This window comes from Echinops telfairi, unplaced genomic scaffold (assembly GCF_000313985.2).
Source record: "Echinops telfairi isolate 266 unplaced genomic scaffold, ASM31398v2 ScPeMD7_3533;HRSCAF=4204_0, whole genome shotgun sequence".
Lineage (NCBI taxonomy): Eukaryota > Metazoa > Chordata > Mammalia > Afrosoricida > Tenrecidae > Echinops > Echinops telfairi.
Window position 1 is genome coordinate 62,665,655 of NW_022107431.1, and position 22,563 is coordinate 62,688,217.

Below are 22,563 nucleotides of genomic sequence, written 5' to 3' on the forward strand. Positions count from 1 at the left end.
TTAATCCAAAATAAAACATTCATTAAAAAATAAGGGTACGGAGGAACTTACTGTATCAAAATATAGGAACACTATGAACAATATGATGCAGAGTAGAAAAAATTACCCATACAAGATAGACAGAGTGCAAAACCTAACCCAGTATTCATGAGACTATAATAAAGGCTAATTGAATTCAGTGGGAAATAAATGATTGAATACATCATACAAATGGGTATTCATCTGAATAATCTAGAGACCTCTGCCACATATAAAAATAAAATAAATACTTTAGTAGGCAAACATATAAGGATAAAAAGCATAAAAGAACATATCCAAATGCCAAATAGACATTAATAAATGCTGACCTTCTCTAGTGATCTGAGTAATCTATACTACTATTATCATTATACAAACTATTAAGGAAATGTGATGCAGAAATTGCATGAATATTACTTTTGATTCTCTGTGGCAAAGGACCAATGCTAATTAAGGCGGGTGGGCTGAGGGACTGTGGTGAACTACCCCAGTCGTACAATTCCCAGACCCTGAAACCTCAATCTCCAGGAAGCCAAGGGATCAACGGTTTCAAACAGTTGGCAATATGTTTTCATTGTACTTGTCCAACTTCCCTGCTCTATTTTAATTGGCATTACCTATTAATAAACCATAGCTTACATACCTACTTTTGATTCCAAGCCTGCTTGTCTTCTGGGAGCTTTTCAATATTTTTTTCATTTCAATGAATAGTGCATTGATTAAGGCCAAGACCTTTAAGTCTGGGTCAGTGCTTTATTTAAGCAATGCTTATTACATTTTATACCCTACTTGTAAGAGCAATGCATTATTCTCTAGCTCCCCAAATAGACAGAAAGCATCAAATCTGAAGTGCCATGTTTGTGTCAATAGCAAAGGATAGTACATTTTGAGATATGTAAATTCTAATGGTATATTCGTAAGTCTGTACTTAATAAAAAGTTAGTAAAATTATAATGGTACATTCTCAAGTCTGTGTCAAATAAAAAGCAAGGAAATCATGAAGCCCTTGATAACCAAGGACTGCAGTCTTCAGCATGAATTACAGCCCAATGTAAAGAAAACAAAAATCCTCACAACTGGACCGATAGACAACATCATAGTAAACAAAGAAAATATTAAAGCTGTAAAGGATTTTATTTACTTAGATCCACAATCAGTGCTCTTGGAAGCAGCAGTCAAAAGATCAACTGATGTATTGCAATGGGAACTTTTGCAATACTCTTTGAAGTGTTGACGAGTGAAGGGGTCAATTTGAAGACAGGTGTGCCTTACTCACACCACATTATTTTCATATGCATGTGAGAGTTGATAATGAGTAAGAAAAACCACAGAAGAATTGATGCATTTGAATTAGGATGTGGGAGAAGCCAACTGAATGCACCACAGACTATAAACAAATTTTTCTTGGAAAAAGTACAGCCAGAATACTCCTTAGAAGTGAGGATGGCAAAACTTTATGTCACAGAACTTGGACATGTTATTAGAGGAGATCAGACCCTGGAAAAGGACCTCATACTTGGTAAGTGGAGGGTTAATAAAAAATAGAAAGACCCTGAAAGCGATGCATTGATATGGTGTTTGCAACAATGAGCTTAAATATAACAGTAATTATGTGGATAGCTCAGGCCCGGGTAGTGTTTTGTTCTGTTTAACATAGGATAGCTACGAGTCAGAACCAACTTGCTGGCACTAACAACAACAATCACATACATATATATTTATGCATTTTGATGTGTATTGTTTTATAAGGAGGAACAAAAACCTTAGAGCATCCTTGATTTAAAACTCACCAGTAAATATGAGAAAATAATTCCAAAAGAATACAATTATATAATGAAGCTTCACCAAAACCCACTGTCATTGAGTAGATTGTGCTTCACAGAGATGAATCAGAGTATAACTGCTTCTAGCAGTTTCCAAAGCTATAAATCTGTACAAGGGTAGACAGCCTCATCTGTGGAATGGCTGGTGAGTTTACACTGTCAACTTTGCAGTCAGCAACACAATTCTTAGTGCAGCGTGTGACCAGGGCCCGTACATTGCAGCAGCACAACAAATCAGTTAAACTCTGGGACAAGGAATGACCATTCATTTCATTGACTATTGTGTTAGTGAGTAAACTAGGGAAACAAATACACAGAAACACATATGTATAAGAGAGAGTTTTATATAAAGGGTAAGTGTACATTAAGAAAGCATCCCAACCCAGTGCTGCCCAAGCCTATAAATCCAACATTAGCCCAGGTGTCTGACACCAATCTTCAAAGTCCTTCTCAATCTCACAATACACATGCAGTGACGCCGCTGCAGGAGGAAAGCCAAATCAGTGAGCCTGCAAGCATCTCAGCTCTGGCAGGGGTCTCCACACAGGGGCTCCAGCGCGCAGGGCTGCATCAGGGTAGGTCCATGTGGCTTCTCATTAGGGATGTCTTGTAGGAAGTGAACCTTGCCAGCTGAAGCAGGGAACTGGCTAAGGCAGCTGCACCCTGGTCCAACCATCAGAAAGCAAAGGACCCACGAACTCGAAAGGTGAGGCTCACCGAGCTATTTATCTCTCTGTCCTTCGATTAATCCCACATGTGTTTATTGGCCAGGTTGCACAATAAACTTAAAACTATCTCAACAACCTTTTACAAATGCTTTGGAGATTTGGGAAAAGAAAGCATCCATGTATTTTTAAATAATTTAAATGCATTTTTCTCTTTCTAATAAATCTCTAACCTGAAGACTTCATTTAAAAATCTATATGCTCTCCATAGCCTATTCTTTCTTCAATTCAATCCTATCAATTCTTCTATCTTTGCCACCAAGACAATTTAGACTCATGGTTACCTCCATGCGTATCAGAGTAGAACTCTGCTTCATACAGTATTTAATGCTTGCCTTTTCAGAAATAGGTGGCCAGGTCTCTCTACTAAAGTATCTCTGGGTGGATTCAAACATCCAATCTTTCTATTAGCATCGAGGCCCATTGACCATTTACACCACATGGGACTTCAGTTATTTGACAAACTCAAAATGCAGTAACTATTTCCATGCAAGGTATCGACTGCACACCAAGTATTTTACCTACTACATCTATTCACACATGCAGATAAATCAGGTTCACAGAAGTTACTTAATTTGTCTGTGCTTCTGTGAAGATAGTAAGTGGTAAAGTGTAAATTCAGACTCACACCTGTCATCTGAATGATTCTGTATAAGAACAAATTGTATGTATTCAGAAAAGAGATATGGATCTTCTAATCTTCTATGTTGATAATAGCTCAATTAATCAAAATCTATCTTAGTAAGAGATTCAACAAGATTATGTTTACTTTATTATTAAGAGGTTGCATCACCATGGCTGATGTCTAGAGCTGCTTGTCTTTACATTTCTTCTGACGATTCAAGAACTACATAAAGAATCTCCTAGAGCTACTGCAGCCTGGCCCTCTTTACCCAGGTGCACAGCAAAAGCACATGTAGGCACTGTAAGTGAAAGAGACCGTGACTGGGAACTGATCCTCCTCTATTCAGGGTGCTCTAGTCAGACCAGATGACAGTCAAATCATGCCACTAAAAAGCTCCTGGTGGCGGATGCCCTCTGTGTCCCAGGGCTGTTTGCCTTTGGCTTACACAAGAGCCAGGGCAGACACTGATCTAGCCTGTCTTACGTCACTGGCCTTTCTCAACCTATCCTAATAATTCATTTAGTTTTACTTTTACTTACACACATGCACACATATAATGTGTACCAAGTAGATGTCGCACTATATATTTAATATTCATTCAAGACATGTATCCTGAGTCAATCCAAGAAGGCAATTTCATCTCCTTCATAAGGAAATATGGTTAATTCTGCTGTCTGTTCTCTTGAAAGCAATTAGATCGTTCAGTTGCTATACACTCTGGATGTAATGTACAAAATATATAACTGCACATTGAAGTCCCCTGTCAAAAGTAGAACTCAAACACAAACATCGACTCATTTGGCAGTAAAAGTAAAACACAGCTTGCAAATGATCTGATTTCCACTTTTCTCTTCCTAATCCAGTTCCTGCAAAGAGAGCTCATGTGGCAGGGTAGAACTGCAAACTTGGAATTCTGGTACTGGATTTCCATTCAAACTGCTGTGTGACTTTGGGTAAATGCCCTAGCTTCTCTGGTTTTAGTTTCCTTATATATGAGAAAGGAAGAAAGATGATCAAATAACTTCTAAGATTCTTTCCAGTCTCCAAAACTCAAACTCTGTGCCACTGAGTCAATTCTGACTCACAGAGACACGACAGGACGGGGTATAACTGCCCTTGTGCGTTTCCAAGAAACTGTAACTATTTACAGAAGTAGAAAGCTTCATCTTTCTTCCCTGGAGAGGGTAAGGGTTTTGAACTGCTGACTTTGCAGTTAGTAGCCTAATGTGTAACCCGGTACGCCGCCCCCTCTAATTCTAGTCTTCACTTTAGGCAACGCTGACCAATGTAAAGAAAAGCTTGATGATCTACTTCTGATGATCAGCCAATGAAACCTATGGATCACAGCAATCCAGTCTAGAACCATCCCGGGGTTGGTGCAGGCCCAGGCGTGTTTTGTTCCATTGTGCATGAAGTCACTGTGAGTTGGGAGCCAACTCGGGCACTCAGCCATAGCTCCAGCCTGATGTATGGCCACGCGGTCCTGCCTTGAACCTTCACTTGGACGAATATGCATTTCGTCCTCAGTGTGCCCTGAGCAGTACCTCTTGGAAAAACTGACCGTTCTGACGAAATGGAAGAAACATCTGCTCTAATTTTGCAATAAAGAAATACAGAGCCCAGGAGGCAGGAGAGACGGCGGATTATCGGTTCCTGTGTGAAATGACACTTGTGGTTGGCACTGCTGACAAAGGGTGGTATTGGACTGGTCTGAATTACAAATGAGGTTGGAGGCTGTCTTCGATAGTAAGCAGATTCTTTTTGCACAATAACTAACAAGGGGAGAGAAAAAGGACACTCAATCACATCAGACATGTCTCTCGTTGCTTCTAGGCATGCCAGGAAGAACTTGAGCCACTTTTATTGCTCATCCCAGTCCTTGAGCTCCTTAAGGAGGGGAGAGAAGGAGGAAGAACATTAGTCATCTGCAATTAATTACTCATTGAATTTTCTAAGCCATGATCATCTTTCCTTTTGAGCTTTCCTCTAAGTATCTCTAAGAACTTTGAATATTAATTATAACAACACTGTCCTGAAATAATTTGGGGCTTTGATTAAAATTACGTGCCCTACTTTCAGCAACTCTCTTCAAGTCGAGAGCCTGAAAATCCTCGAAGGTTACAGTTTGGAAATATGTTCGATGGTCTTCGCTTTCACAGGTGATGCTTGTGAGGCTGGGGCGGTTACGAGATGTGGCCAGTTTCAGCTTGCTAATCAAGAAGCAGACTAAGCACAGGATGAACCTCATCCTGCGCTCCAAGGCCTTGCTTGAGCTGGTGCCAACGTAACACATTGCAGCAGCATTTTCTCCCCACTCGCCTCCTAAGTTACTACAAGAATTAAGACAGTTTGTGGCTCTTTCTCAGTCATAAGGCCCAGCAGGGGGATAGAAATGCCACTGATGTACAACGGCCAATCTTGAGAACTCAGCGAAACATATTTCCCTTCTGGAAATTTTCAACAGTTGGGTTACCACTTCAATATTAGATTAATCCGCTCCATGTAAGATATGACACACAATTAAGTGAATTGTGGCACTGCAATACATTAAAGGACTCCTGGGTGTGTAGTGGTAGCTAAAGCAGTATTCTAATATTATAATGCAAGGCTATAAAATAATTGAACTATTTCTGTAGATTCTCTCTTGAAGTTCTCTTGCATTCTCTCTCATACACATATTCCAGCCTTTTCATCTCCCACGCTAGTTGGTAGGTGCCATTGTTTGGCTCTCACCCATAGTGACCCTAGATACAAAGAAGCACTGCCTGCTCCTGCACCATCGTCACACCTGGCTCTATGCTTCAACCCATTGTTACAGCCACTGTGTCAATTGCCGGCCTTCCTCTCTTTGTCTCTCTTTCATTCCCTCCTTCTGCCCCTCTCTTCTCCCATGCTAGTAACCCCCACAAATCCTAGAGAACTTTGGGCACTATAACCTGGTGCTGCCAGCTCTGACTCATGATGTTTTCATGTCTCCTGAAGTGGAACTCTGTTTCGCAGGGTTTTCAACAGCTGGTGTTTCAGAAGTAGACAGCCAGGCCTTTTTTCTGAGGTGCCTTTGGGTAGACTCCAAGGTGCTAACTGAATGGATGGAGGACACAAGAGAACTTCCAGAGGATGTCTAAAGAAATATTTCAATTACTTTAAAATACGATATAGGCTGACCTCTTTGAAGTGTTGAAAAGCAAGGAGGTTACTTTGAGGACTAAAGAATATGGTTACTTTGAGGACTAAAGGCCATGGAATTTCCAAAGGACTCATGCATGTGAAAGTAGGACACTGAATAAAGAAGAGCGAAGAATGGATGCCTTTGAAACATGGTGCTGGGCAAGCATATTGAAGCAGCACGGACTTGCCAAAAGAACAAACAAATCTGCCTTGGAAGAAGTACAGCCAGAAAGCTCCTTAGAGTCAATCGTGACCAGACTTCGTCTTCCATACTCTGGACATGTTATCAGGTGAGAGCAGTCCTTGGAAAAGGACAGCATGCTCAATAAACTAGAGCGGCAGTGACAAAGAGGAAGGCCCAAGACCCAGTGGCTTGGATTGACACAGTGGCTGCCACACGGACTTAAATATAACAACAATGGTGAGGATGGACGAGGAGGTGTCTCCTTCATAGGATCACAGTTGGAACTGACTCAATGGCACCTACCAACAGCTACAATAAGGAATGACACACACTGGCCTTTAAATGTCACATTTCACAGGCTGTCCTAATAGTTACGAGGTGGAAAGTTGCACCTTTTAGGATCAGACGAGCCTGCCTCCTCTATTCTGCAGCCATGAGACTCTGGGCTATTCCTTCACTGTCCTAAACCTCAATTCTCTCATTTACAAAGTGGGAGCAATGCTTGCATCCTCCCAGAGTACTCTTCGGGAGGACGAAATCAGGTAAAAGAAGTATAAAGTATTAAGGCCATAGGAAGCAGTGAATAAATTAGCTCCTAAATTCACTTCCAAACAATTGGTCCATCTTTACACCAAGTGTTTGGTCCTTAACGGTGTGTGTAGTTGTGACGAGGACGGAGACTTGTGGGCATTGTCTTTAAGGACGCTGTGCTTCTCTCCTGGAACAATGTTTTGCTCTCGTGGGTCCCTCTTATTCTTCTTTAACTAACCTTTCTGTCTGTCATTATCTTGCTTTCTTTGGAGAGAATGAGAAAATGATATGAATCAGCCACATTCGAGCTTGTGATTTGAACACTCGTACTTTGTCGGGACCCTTGTAACATCGTCTTTCATTTCTCATCTTTTGTGTTATTCTGCCTCCCCGAGGTCCTACTGTGCTCCCAAGGAAGGCCTGCCTCGTTTTACAAAAGAGAAGGAATGACAATGACAACATATAAGTTGTAGTCTAAATACAAATGAATTAGGTTAACAGGAGCCAGAGTCTGGAATTATGATGAATTAAGAACAATAATTGATTACACCCTTTTTGTTTATGTTCATTGCTCCTTGCAAAATGTCATAAGCTTATTGTACTTAATAGCATATACCATAAAGTGCAGAGAAACAAAGAAGTATAACGATTCATTTTATAGAATCCCCCACGGAGCTCTAAGGAGTTCTGGTGAGGTAGTAGGCTGTGCACTGGGCTGCCAACTGTGAGGTCAGCAGTTCAAAACTACCAGCTGCTCCTCAGGAGAAAGATGAGGCTTTCTGCTCTGATAAAGATTACAGCCTGAGAAACCTTATTTAGAGTCTCTCTGAGTCAAAATCAATTGAGTGCCACTGGCTGAGGGATAGGAGTTCAATATTGTGTTTTTCTCATATGCAATTTAATTTTGCTCTACTGATGGCCAGAGTTAATTAATAGAATGATGTTAGTAATGCTTGGTTAACATTTACCCAAAATACAGAAATGGATTTCAGGTTCTATTTAATAAAGTTCTACTCCAAATAGAAGATACGTTTTTTATATTAGCAAAATCTCAGGTGAGCTGACCGATCTGAGAAAACTTGCTCCTTAAATGAGTTATGAGTCGCCTGAATTCAATGATTCACTTCAGAAAAATTCTATCGCAAATCAAAATGATGGTTCCATGTCTCCTTTGTACGTCTCCCGTCTCCTTTGTTCTCAAGCGCCATCTAGTGCTGTAAAAGAGAATATTAAGCCAAATTCTCGGGCAATATTCTGCATTGCAAGAGGAAGGAAGACCGTAGTCTGGAAAGAAATCATTACAGACCGAGCCCTGCTCTCATCATAAGAAATAGAGCCACTGCTTTCTGGAGCAAACACAGGTATTGAGCAGAATAGCTGGGATTAGATTTTATTCCGGGTTTGTGGCGAGGGGGGTTCCACTAGCCCCAACTGGCGTACTTTATTAACTGTCCATACTGGACATGATTTGATTTTTTATTTTTGAATGGTCATTTTCAGAGCCAATCTGTAGACAAGGAGGCTTCAAAAAGTCTAGGAAAAGTCCATTATTTAAAAATCCATTTCCCCATGGACTTTTGGAAGCCCCGTTGTGCATGTGTGCACCGCACGGGCTGCGGTGGTTTGGAGTAAGGCTCGTAGATGCCGTTCTTTGTAGGTCACCATTTTCAACATTGTATAAGTTCCCATAGAAACAGGGTCTCGGAAGCCAACACTTTGACTAAATCAGCCCCCGAATCAAACAAAAACCTGATTTTGTTAAAGAACTACAGTATTCTTCCTTTCTACTGCCAATTCCATCCCTGGGGCGGAGGCTCACTGCCATGAAGTTGATTTTGCCTCATAGCGACCCTGGAAGACAGAGTACAACTGCCCTTTGGAATTCGGTGTCTAAGTCTTTACAGGAGTCAACAGCCTCATCTTTCTCCCGTGGCATAGCCGGTCTGTTTGCGCCAGTGACTTTGGGGCTAGCAGCTCAATGCAAACGTCCGCTCCACCCGGGTTCCTTGAGGTGCCGGTAGTAGAGTGGATGGGTGAAAGCAGAGTGCCTACAGCTGACAGACTGGGTTCACACCCCACCTGCCCCCCTGACCAGCCACGCCCCGTTCAGCTTTGCTGTTGGACTTCTCTGTGGAGAACTTTCATCATCTGTCACGTGGGCACAATAGTGATACCTGTCTTGTGGTTTTCTTGTGCTGATATAGGTACCTTGAACACAGTATGTGCTATCTAATTTGTTATGAGTTAGCTGTAATTCAAAGAGAAATTAAAAGACACACACACACACACAAATACACCCTGAGATGTAGTCAATTAACATGGTCCTTCTAGACATAATGTATTATAATCCTGAACCCTATAACTGTGGCTGTAATCCTATTTTGGAGGGATTCTCTGCTATGCCAATAGACAGGATTAAGGTGGGATTAAGTCATGACTTTAGTAGAGGATGCAAATCAAGCCGCACCCTTTGTTTCCTTGGGTACGGTCTGCAGTCTGCTAAAAGACACTAACCACACCATCAGCAAAGCCATTCCTCTGGGACAAGAGCCAACTCAGACGCCAAGAGAAACCGAAGAGCGCAGTCTAGCCCCCTGTCTGAAATGGTGGCGGTGGAGACCGGAGGCACCAGAGTCTGGCACAGAGACGATGGGACAGAGGAGGCTGCTAAGCAGCGCTGTGAGAGAGCAACAGCTGGGCTTCCTGGTCCACAGAAGCAGAAGCCAGCAAGGGAACCACATGGTAAGAGGCTCAGGACCAGAGAGTATGGTTGGTGGTGGAGGAGAGGTGTTGTTGTGGACCAATGGTTGTATCCTGACTGATCTTGACTGGTAATAACCCCACTGAGTCCCCTAATAAACCTCTGTGAGTATTATCTGTGTGGTCATTTCCAGGAATGATGGCACCCAGCATGGCTGCAGAGTGCATGGGAGAAACAGCTGGTGTCAGAGTAGGTCAAAGAAGGCAGATTGTGGAGCCATGTCTGACCCCTTCTTTTGGCAATAGGGAAGCCAGAGAAGGTCAGCTATGGCTTTCCATGCCATTTACTGCTCGTGCGCGTGCGCACGCACGCACGCACGCACGCACGCGTTGATTTTGAATCACAACAGTGACCTATAGGGCTGAGTAGAATGACCCCATAGTGTTTTCCAGTCTGTAAATGCATATAGAAGCACACTGTCACCTTTCTCTGATGGAGTAACTGGTGGGTTTGAACTGCTGAGCTTTCCGTTAGCAGAGTGACTGCACCACCAGGGCTCCTATATATGAGAGAGCTTTTTAAAGTTCGTAGGAACAAAGGGGAATTAAAAGATAATGAAAAAGTTCCTTGGGAGAAGCAAGGGGCAGAAGGAGGGAAGGGAAGATAGAGAAAGAGAGGAAGCGTACACACACACACACACTCCTCATTTATCAACTATCTTATTATCTAACATATTACACTAATGAGGGTAGTAAAAAATCTGCACATCAATGACACTCATCCAGCAGCAAGGAGTTTTGAAGTACTAGGTAAGAGTAACAGTGGTTGTGATGGCTAAGATTACGTGTCAACCTGGTTGGGTCGTGATTCTCAGCGGCCGGGCAGTTATGATGTCATTTGGCAGTTGTATAATGATCTAACCCCCTGCTCTTTGGGGATCTGATGTGGTCACCCTCCATTTGGGTTTAGCACCAACTTTTATATAATGACCTGGTCTTTGAAACCTAACCCTGCCTACAAGTGAGGGGTGAGTGTATATCCTTGATTTGATATGTAGAGTAATGATCCTGCTGTAAAATTAATAATATTAAACCTACATTTCTAAGAAAAAGGCTGCTGAGGCTACATTACAGAGGCAGATTTCCCTAATCATAAATAACTTGGAAAACAACCATATTTCAGGTGTTTGTAATATATGAGAGGGCTTCACAAGGTTTGTGGGAAAATAGAATTAAAAGGTAATGGAGGGGAAAAATAGATTATCGCAAACCCTCATAGAAGTGGTGCTCAGTGCTTGGGTTTGCATCTCAAGTATCTGTGCTCCAAGACATTCAATGAAACACAGTGAGCAAGCAGCCCAGGAGAGGCTCCAGCGTCCCCCAAGGAGAACCACCTGATTCCCACCGAGTACATGGAGAGGCTCTAGCTTGATGCAGATCCCTGGAGGTTGATAATGCAGAGGATGAATATCTATGGGCAGGGGCTGAAGATCCCAAGATCATGATCACCACCTTCTGAGATCCCAGTTCCCTCAAGACATCTACAAAGCAGCTAAACCGAGGCCCACAGAGCACAAACCGAGGCCAGTACAAAGCAGACTGCTAGTGTCAGCCTGCAAGTCGATGGAGAGACTGGTTGTTCATGAGCACCATGGCAGACCTATGGGGTTTATTATCAGCCACCTGCCATTGGGCCCCACTGCATACTTCACGCTTTGCAACATGATCTCCCTGACCTTGGCACACTATCAGAAGCCAGGCCCCACCTCATTATGCATGGCTTCTCCTCCCTCCTGGGCAAATGGGTCTCTGACATGCTGCAGTACCTGGTCCTTGTGCCCAAAGAAGCAAGCCACCCAGTCATCACCTTCATAAACCAGGAAGACTACATCTCATCCCCAAGCCACAATGTGGAACTGACTAAGGTTGGACCACACTTTGAACTAAGCTGTACGCGATTCACCTGGGTGTACTGGAACAGGAGGCTCCCGTTGATGCTGAGGGGTGCTGGCCTCATGCACCAATACAGCACACAAGAGGGTCTCCTTGGGATTGTTAGAGATCCACGGGGTTGTAGCTATGAATTCTTTAGGAGGGAAGATGGAGAGAGGAATCAAAATAATTCCTGTCTGCCACTGTGTGTGTATGTATGTGTGTGTGATGGAATAGTTCCACATATTTATGAAGCTCTCATATATAATTTTTAAACCGGCATTTCCTTGACAGATCTGCTTGATAGAAGTAGATCTGCTTTCATGTAGACAATAGTACTTAACTTTCCCTGATTCCTATGTATACCAGACTGAGTTGCATACTTCAGCTATTCTATCAAGTCATCCTCAGTGGGTTGAAGCTAGAAGGCCTGCACCTTTCCCGGGTTGTGCAGGCGAAGAAATGAAGCCTTCGGGAAAGGAACTTACTTGAGTTCACAGAGCGGCTGGTGTTGAGAGCCGTGGAGTTTGTTCTACTCAGAGACCTTGTGTTTCACTGAGGAAACACTGTCCCTCCTGCACCATCTTCTCCATCATCCTTGTGTTTGAGCTCATTGTTGTAGCCTCTGTTCGAATCCGTCCGATTGAGGGTCTGTTTTTTCTCTGACCCTCTACTTTAACAAATATAATGTCTTTCTCTAGGGCCTTCTGATAAACCAAATCCAAATCAGTTCCACCAAGTCCATTCTGACTTACACAGTAACCCTATAGGACAGGATAGAATGGTCCCTGTGGATTTTTTCAAGGCTGTAACTCTTTTAGGGTGTAGAAAGCCTCATCTGGAGCTGGTGGTTTTGAACCATTAACCTTGCAGTTAACAGCCAGACACGTAATTACTCTCCCCCAGGTTTTCGTTTCCTCCTGATAGCATGTCCACACTATGTGAGACAGCATCTCACCACACTCACTTCCTTTCTTCTCAGCTAGCGTGTGTGAAAAGTTCAGACTCATTTCAGGAGTGTTTACAGCCATGATGTTAAACTGTCTCTACTTTCTGTTTGTGTGTTTCAGCTACTGGGCTTACTGTTTATATTCCATTTAATATTTCCTGCCATTGTTCTCATTATAAAAACTGTTATTGATATAATTCACATACCATTAGAATTCAATGATTTAAATATATTAAAATAGTGGGGCAATCATCACCACAATCAATTTTAGGATATTTCCTTCATCCTTTTACTCACTATTAGTAGCTGCATGTTTACCCACAAAATTCCATGAAATAACCTTCAAAAACAAACAAACAAAAAACAAACACACTGCTATCTATTCTTTTTTTTTTTTTTTTTTTTAACATTTTATTACACTGCTATCTATTCTATCCCAACTCATAGTGACCCTACCAGACAGGGCAGAACTGTTCCTGTGGGTTTCCAAGACTGTAACCCTTCATGGGAACAGAGAGCCTCATGTTTCTCAAAGGGCCTGCTGGTTTCAAACTGCTGAACTTATGCATCACAGCCTAACTCTTAATCACTACGCCAGCAGGGCTCCTGGACATAACCCTAAGAAACTATTAATCTAGTGACCATCCCTCTCAATTGACTTATCCTGTACTTCACATAAAGAACATTATAAAAATACAGAAAATAAAAACATCCAACAACAACAAAATGAAACACCAGTAAACTCAATTCAAAAGAAGGCAGAAAATAATAAAAACTAGAAAAAAAACTAAAAGTGCATCAGAAGGGAAAGTAAACGATATAACGTCAAATGTAGCCTAAGTTTATCTGCAGTCGAAGCCCCAGCAGCATCATGGATCACTTACTGGGCTCTACCACAAGGTGAGGAACCCAGACCCACTAGTCTCACCGTGGGAGAAAGCGGAGGCCATCCACTCCCACAAAGACTCATAGAATCTAAGACCTAGGGGGACAGCTCAACTATGTCGTACAGGGTTGCCCTGAGTCAGAATCCACTTGACAGTGAACTTGAGTCTGATCCCTGCGGCAATGCCCTTTCCTATGCACTCTGTGGGTGCCTCTCTTCTTCTGCATGGTAGAAGCAGTGCTCTGAAAGAATTCAAAGCAAATGTCTTAATTTTTGTAAATCTTCGTTTCCCTTACATGTCAAATGAGAGTGAGTGGACAAGATGGTACGAGATACTACCATTTCTACAATTTATTTACTTATTTAATTAAAATATCATTTTGGGAGGGGGCGGCTCTTACAGCTCTTATGACAATCCATACATCAATTGTATCAAGCATATTTGCACTTATGTTGCCATCATTATTTTCTCAACATTTACTTTCTATTGAGCCCTTGGTATCAGCTCCTCTTTTTTCTCTCCCTGTAGCCCCACCCTCGTGACCCCTTGATAAATTATAAATTATAATTATGTTCACATCTCACACCGACCACCATCTCCCTTCCTCCATGGTTTCTGTTGCTCGTCCCTCTGGGGGGTGGGGAGGGCGGGCGGCGTGTGGTTATTTGTGGATCGTTGTGATCGGTTCCCCCTTCCTCCCCTCCTCGCTTCGCCTTTCCCCTACCCCCCTGATATCACTACTCCCATTCCTGTTCCTGGATTCCACATGTTGTGAGCTCTTTATCTCTTATCTGTACCTGTGCACATGCTCTGGTCTAGCCCGCACATCTCTACAATTTAAAGCAAATATGTTTACTTCATAAATCTGACCAGTAAAACTAGGGGTTGATTTATTTTAAAATTAAAAAACAAATCAACTCATGGCTTTTCTAATTTGTGCTCTAAACATCATAAATCATCTATGTCGGTGCAATATGTGAAAGGTTCCACTTTTAGATTTAATATAATTTAATTCAGAATTCAAAATGTATAAAACCAAACCCGCTGCTATCAAGTTGATTTCAACCATAACAACCTGCAAGGGCAGTAGAACTAACTGCTCGATAGGTTTTCCAAGGCTGTAAATCTTTCCTCAAACAAAAGCCTCCGGGGTTTAAGCTGCAGACCCTGCTGCCCAGTGTGTAGCCATTATTGCAAACATGCTACATCGACTCCGCATTTGGTCATTGTGATGATGCTTGCAATGTCTACAAGCACATATTTTTTAAAGCAGTTGTTAAAAACAAAGTATTTCTAGCCCTGGTAGCATAGTGGTTATATGTGTCGGCCTACTAACCACCATACCAATAGTTTAAAACCAGCAATGGCTCCGCTGCAGAAAGACGAGGCTTTCTACTCCCTGAAGAGTTATAGTCCGGAAACCCACAGGGGTAGATCTATATTTTAAAACAACTGCCTAAAACTTGCTTTATACCACACATTCTTCTCTTACTCTATAACATTTCAATATTTAACATTAAAATGTTATGTCTTTGTTTACTTATTGGCCAGTCCTAGTTTCTTTATTTTAGTAAATAAAATACAAGGGGGGGAAACTACCACAGATCAATTTTAACATTAACGGAAGAACATGTCTTCAAACCAACCAAAGACATGTTTCATGAAAAGAAAAGTGGTAGGGATATTCAGGGAACCCTACATTGTTTTAGTACTGAAAATACCACCCATCCGACAACGGGAAACTGTTGGAAATGACCTAATGGGCAGCACTGAACTGGATCTAAGCCCCATCAATCATCCCTGACAGCAAAGCCTGGCCAATAATGAGAAGTCTGCCGGGGCTCTTGAGAGAAGAGGACTGATGGGCTCTTGACAAATTAGTATGTTACTCTAATAACTACATTTGGTGTAGGAGGAAGACACCCCCTCATTCCTGACCACCCATTGTTAGGTCAGCAACATTGCATGTAACACTGTGCATTTTTGTCACAGCACCCAGAACCCTACGACTTTTCTCTCTTCCCCAGCATAATTTAGAATCTCTGCTATTGAGCAGTTAATTGTCTTCTTCTTCCTATACCCCTAGTTCCTAGAATCTGTCTAGACTAGTACCTAAAACTCAGTAGGTTCTCAGATCATACGTATTGACATCACACTGCATGAGTGAAGTCATGCAAAGTGGTTAAAGAGGAACTTCCTTTTTCTGGATACTTTATATCTCTAACTACTTATTATTTATTGTCCATTCTGTCTCTCTATCCATCATGACCTATCTCCTCCCAACTGTCCATCAAGTGTAGCTCAATTTGAAAAATGTTCATAGGCAATGAGTGACATATAGTGATGATATGGTGCTTAGCCATTACCTGATCCTGAACTGCAAAGATACTTGTTCTCTAAGAACACAGCCTTTCCCTGGATAGGAGATGTCTTAGGATGGCTCCCTCTCTCCTATTATTCTTTTTGTCTTAGTTTTGCCCATAGTCTAAATGCCCGCATACTACAACATAAAGTCACTTGTCGATCACCATGTCTAAAGTTACCACATTCTTTATTGACTTGTTTCTTTTGTGTGTATGTGCACTAATATATATGTATAAAATAGTATTTACCATCTCAGTATTTTCACATGTTCAATTTAATGACATGATGTTCACCATGTTATATGACCATCACTGATAAACATTTCCAATTTTTTCCATCACCCGTAAACAGAAAATCAGTGCCCTCAAATGAAGTACTCCATCTATTCTCCTACCCATCACCTTTGGTTGCCTTTAATGAACTTTGGTCTCCATAAATTTTCCTACTTTAGATATTTTATATAAGTGAGATCACTTTTGTGAGTGACTTATTTTACTCAACAAAATGTTTTCAAGGTTCATTCTTGCATCAAAACTTCATTCCTCATTGTGAATGAATAAAAGTTCACTGTAGGTATCTAAAACCCAGAGCCAAGTCACTGCAGTCCACTACAGTCTCTGGACTCTGAGAGACCCTGTAGGACAGAGTAGAACTGGCCCTATGGATGTCCGAGACTGTCAGTCTTGACGGAAGCAGAGAGCCTCACCTTTCCCCCACAGGACGACTGCCATTTGGTTTATACATATAACTCTTGAAGGATGTTTAAATTATTTCCAACTTTTGGTAAGTGCAAATTTAAAAAAATTTTTTATTGGGGGCTCTTACAGCTCTTATAACATTCCATACATCAATTGCATCAAGCATATTTGCATACATGTTGCCATCATTTTCTAAACATTTCCTTTCTATTTGAGCCCTTGGTATCAGCTCTTCTTTTTTTCCCTCTCTCCCCCCAACTCCCACCCTCATGACCCCTTGATAAATTCTATTTGTTTCCATATCTTACACCAACCGCTGTCTCCCTTCACCCATGTTTCTGTTGTTTGTCCCCCTCTAGGTATGGAGGTGGGGGTCATTGCGATCAGGTTCCCCTTTCTCCCCTCTTCCCCGCACTTTCCCCCCACCCTCCTGGTATCGCTACTCCCATTTCTGTTCCTGAGGGGTTTATCTGACTTGGATGTCGTGTCTCATGAGCTCCTATCTGTGTCAGTGTACATGCTGGCAAGTGCAAATATTGACATACAAGTATTTGTATGTCTGCTTCCAATTCTTTGAGTAGAATTGTTGAGCCACATAGCAATTTTGTTTCATTTGGGGGCTGGGGGGGCTACCTAACTCTTTTCTAACAATTTCACAATCTCAGCAACAATGGATACGAGATTTAGTTTATGTACATCCTTGCTTTCCCTATTTTTCTTTTAAATCATGGCCACCCTAATAAGTTTGTATCTTATAAACACCTTTATCTTTCATAGCTGCTGATGTTGTTATATGCCATTGAGTCCCGCTTCAACTCAGAGCAATCTTATGTACAACAAAACAGGACAAAACTCTGCCCTGTCTTGCACCTTCCACACAATTGTTATGTATAAACTTAATGTTACAGCCACTGTGTCAATCCATCGCATTGAGGATTTTCTTAGATCCTCTACATTACCGAGCATGATGTCCTTTTCCAGGGCCAGTCTCTCTATAACATGCCCAAAGCATCTTCACTTCCAAGGAACGTCCCAGCTGTACTTCTTCCAAGGGAGATTTGTCTGTGCTTCCATTAGCACAGCCCACAGTACTTGCAATATCTTTAGCCAACACCATCATTCAAATGCATCCATTCTTCTGTGGTCTTCTTAGTCACTGTCCGACTTTATATACATATGAAAATATCAGGGTATCGGTCATGTATGTCTTAGTCCTTAAAGTGGCTTCCTTGCTCTTCAACACATTACAGAGGTTTTATGCAGATTTGCCCAAAGATATATGTTGTTCGGTTTCTTGGCTGCTGTTTCCGTATCTATGGACAGTGGATACAAGCAAAATGAAATCCTTAGCAACTTCAATCTTTTCTCTGTCTACCATGATAGTCCAGTTGCAAGGATTTTAATTTTTATATCAAGCTGTAATTCATGCTAAAAGTTATAGTCTTTAATTTTCATCAGCATGTGCTTCAAGTCCTCTTCGCTTTCAGCAAGCAAGGTTGTGGGATCTGCACATCACAGGTTGTTACGTCTTCCTTTAGTCCGGATGCCACATTCTTCTTCATAGAGTCCAGCTTTTCTGATTTATTTTCTCAGCATACTGACACCTTTCCTGATTCTAATCCATGTAGTGTTCTTTGAATCTGTCCGAACAACTGCCTCTTGACCCATGTACAGACTCCACATTAACATAATAAAGTGTTCTGGAATTTCCATTCTTCTCAATGTTATCCGTAGTTTGTTATGATCCACACAGTTAAAAAAAAGTCACAAGACTACTCTTTTCTAGGATTCTTTGTCTTCTGCCTATATCTGTCTGATGCCAGCCTCTTCCATTAGCACATAATCTGCCTCATTCTGTCCAATGGCACACTTATGATGTACCTCTACTCTGAATCCTAGCTTTTTCAATGCTAGGATTTATTACTGTGAGCAATGGATCAATCCAGACACGCTGACCCCACAAAACCTTGTCGTTATTCTAGCAAAACCCCTGTCTATTCTGCATGGGAAGAGACTAGGTGGACTACTGGGACTTTACTCATTACCTTCCTCTCCAGGAACCTCCTCGTGGAGGTAGATCTCATTTTTGCCACACCTGTGAATAAGCTGGCAGGCAGCAACTGGATAGTACTCTGTGCTGAAGCATGGCTTATAAAACCAACTTCACATCACACACTGAAAGTCTGGGTGTAGAAATACCATATGCCTTCCAATGGAGGCACAGGCATTGGACACCCTGTTGGTTTCACATGGTGTCTTCCAGTACTTGGGTGTATTGCATTTATCCTTTCGCTAATTTATCAAGTATTTCTGAGCATAGTGGTTTAGTTTACCCTCCCATTTTCACTTAAATTTTACTTCATGTCACTGGAAATCTCACATAACATTGACAAAAACAGAAGCCAACATTCATGTTTACAGAGGGGCCTGCTAGTGCCAGTCAATTCCCTGCACTGATACCAAACCTTTCTGTAAATATCCAGAGTTCCAGGCTCCATCCTTGGAGAGTCTTGGTTCAAGAAGGTTGGGAGAGGGTTAGATAATCGGTATTCCTTACCCGCTCCCTACTGCCACTTTTACCAACCACTCAACCATCCACCTCTCTTTGCTTGTAGCACATTCACTAGGGAAATCCACTGACCTAAGCCGCACTCCCAGGAGCAATGCAAAAAGCCATGCTGAGTACTTCATTTTGCTCTCAGAACAAGGCAAGCACTCATGCATGCTTCAAGCACCATCCTAAAATTCTTTCAGGAAACAAAGATGAATCAGGTACAGTTCCTGTGGAAAATCTGGCTATATAAGTTGCAAAGCACAGTGCAAAATGAAAGTGTAGGGTCCCTTGTCCAAAAGCACAAAGAATTTCAAGAGAGCATCAACAAAACATTAGACCAAGTTTTGGGGCTTTCTGCAAACACACAGATTGCATACCCATCACTCTGTGCCTGCCGGTAAGTGAAGAAGCATCTAGCATCTTTAGAATCTAGAAATTCAACTCCAGCACTTGTCTGTCAGTTTATCAGACTATGCTGCCTCGGATGCTACTTTGATGCTGAAGGCTGTGTTGCCAATTTTTAAAAGACCAACAGGGACACCCATGGTGAACAAGTTCCCTTAGAAGTAAGTGTGGTAGGATTTATGCCTCACATACTTTGAATGTGCTTCCAGGACGGATCGGTCCTTGGAAATGGACATCATGCTTGGTTATATAGAGGGTCAGTATAGCAGAAGACTCTCAATAAAATAGATTGACCCAGTGGCTGCAACAATGGGCGCAAACATAGAAATTATGGGGATAGAAAATTGTTGTGCGGGTGTGTTTTTTTCCCTATTGTATATACTATTATAGAGTTGCTATGAGTTGGAACCAATTTAGAGCCCCTAACAAGAAATTAAACTGAATATCTGTCTGTCTATCTTATCTGACAACTCACTGCCATTGAGTTTACACTGACTCATAGTGACCCTATAGGACCCTATAGCTCTATCTATCTATCTATCTATCTATCTATCTATCTATATATCTATCATCAGGAGCCCTGGTGGTGTAGTGGTTATGAATTGGGCTATGATCCAGAAGGTAGGGATTTGAAACCACCAGCCACTCTATGGGAGAGGGACAGGGCTTCTACTCCCGCAAAGAGTTACTGTCTCAGAGACTCGAGTGCAGCTCTATCCTGTCCTACAGGGTTGCTATGAGTTGCCATGAACTCCATGGTAGTGAGTTGGCTTTTTTGTTTTTAGTTTATCTATCTATCATTAAGAAATAATCTCCATTTCAATCAATTCTCCCCATTAAATAAATGACAAGCCTTTGAATTTCCAGTAATTGCTGTTAAAGTAGTAACAGCAAAGCTAAAACAACAATAAATTACCATTTTGCATTAGTTTAGGGTTTTGCTGGGTGCTTTTTCCAATACTGGCTGTGACCTGAAAGGTTGATGGTTCCCATCCAAGAGCCACCGTAAGGGAGCAAAGCCCTGGCCATCTGTTCCAGGAAAGAGCCCCAAACCAAGTTCCCTGCCATCCAGTCTGCTCTGACTCATGACGACGCTATCAGGTTACAGGCTAGGAACTCCTGTGGGGCAGTTTTGCTCTGTCACCTAGGGTCACTATGAGTCAGAATTGACTCAGGACATACAATTACTTCCTAGAAGCGAATAAAATAAATCTTAGGAATAAAGCTTCTTCTTTGTAGACTGAGCAACAGCAAATGACATCTATGGGTTTAAGCAAAGGAAAGAATAGCAGCTCTTTATTTCTGTTTAACTTACAATAACTTCTAAATATCCTTTCTAATCTTAATGAAGTGCAAAAATAAGCATAAAGTGTAAAATGATTTTCATTCATGACAATTTTGTTGAAATTTGAATGAATCCAAATGCATTTAATAAATGAGCTCTTCCATAATTTAGAACGTTATTCTTGTTAAACCATTTGTCAATTTTATATTCTGACATTTCATGTTAATAATAGTCATGACTCAATAATATTGAATTATGTAGCTTTAAGATGTTGATGACTATTTTACTGTGTGGCGTTGAGGTCGTATAAACCCAAATCGTGTTATTTATCCCTATCATTTTAAGGTGAAGAGTGAAGCAATGTTAAATAAAGGTGTAGGTGGAAGGCGTGACGGGAATGCTTCCTAACCACCATCCCTAAAGTCCCTTGGGCAGTCTGACCTTCAGGGTTACTACATTAGTTGCCAGTACTATTTCCTTTTTGCTTTGTCTTATTTCTCTTCTGACATCATACTTGGCTTCAGAATATTACAGATGCAACCAAACAAAATTAAAATGAACACTACCACACAGCATTCTGAAATTCTAGTAGAGGAGAAATCAGTTCTCTAAACAAGAACATCTACAGAACAACCAACAACGTCAAAATGTATTTACAAAAACACTCACAAGTGGACCAATAAGCAATGTCATGCTAAGCAGGGAAGAGATCGATGTAGTTGAGGATTTCATTTCCCTTGGATCCACACATGCAAATAGCAATCAAGAAAGCAAACGACGGATTGTGTTGGGCACCTCTACTCCCCAAGACCTCTTTCTCTGTTTTTTTTGTTTCCTTTCTTCCATTCTTTTCTCTTAGTTCTTTTATTTACTGGTCTCGCTTTCCTTTCCCCCACAGTTTTGTTTTTCATGTGTTTTTATTTTTTGTTTTTCATGCTTTTTTCATTTTCCTCCCCCTTTGTTTTAATTTTCCATCCCATTTTAGTCATTCAATTATTTTTTCCTTGCTATTGCTTGCTTGCTTTCCTTCACTCTCTTTTTTCTTTCCTTTTTTTTCTCTGTTGTTCCAATTTGATGGGAGATAGCAACCAGACCCAAAAGGTATGTCCTGCAGCTCGACCCACTGGGCAAGATCCAGAACCTGCTCCTGTGTCACCAGATGACTGATAGGGAACAGCCAACACCCTGAAAAGTCGCCAAAACGTACCACACAAAGAGCACACACAGAACCATATGCACACTTCTCTTCACTGTGACACCCCAAGAGACAAACGGCGAGTGTGAATGTCCAAAAGCACACCGGTATAAGACACCGGCTAAATCGAGTGCCCTGGAAATGGCAGGCAGCTTCTGTGACACAAACAAGATCGAGGGGCTTCCTGAAGGCGAGGAACAGCGGCGCTGGCTCGACGGCCTCTTCCCCCGTGCTGGCCGCTTCCCCCGGGGTCTCAGCTCCCCGGGCGAGGCCGCCGCGATGACCCGGGGCCAGGCCTAGTGCCCTCGGCCACCCTCGTGTCGCTGTCCTCCGTGTCCGACTGCAACTCCACCCGTTCACTGCTGCGCTCCGACAGCGATGAGGCCACGCCAGCTGGGCCCTCCCCACCTCCCTCCCCTCCTGCGCCCACCCCCTCCCTCCACACCAACCCCCTGGTGGACCTGGAGCTGGAGAGCTTCAAGAAGAATCCCCGCCAGTCACTGACGCCCACCCACGTCAC

At 42.0% G+C, this 22,563-nt stretch overlaps 1 pseudogene; it reads left to right on the forward strand.

The window, feature by feature from the left end:
• Positions 1-11,239: 11,239 nt before the first annotated feature.
• Positions 11,240-22,563, forward strand: part of LOC101657302 — a 13,065-nt pseudogene continuing 1,741 nt past the window's right edge.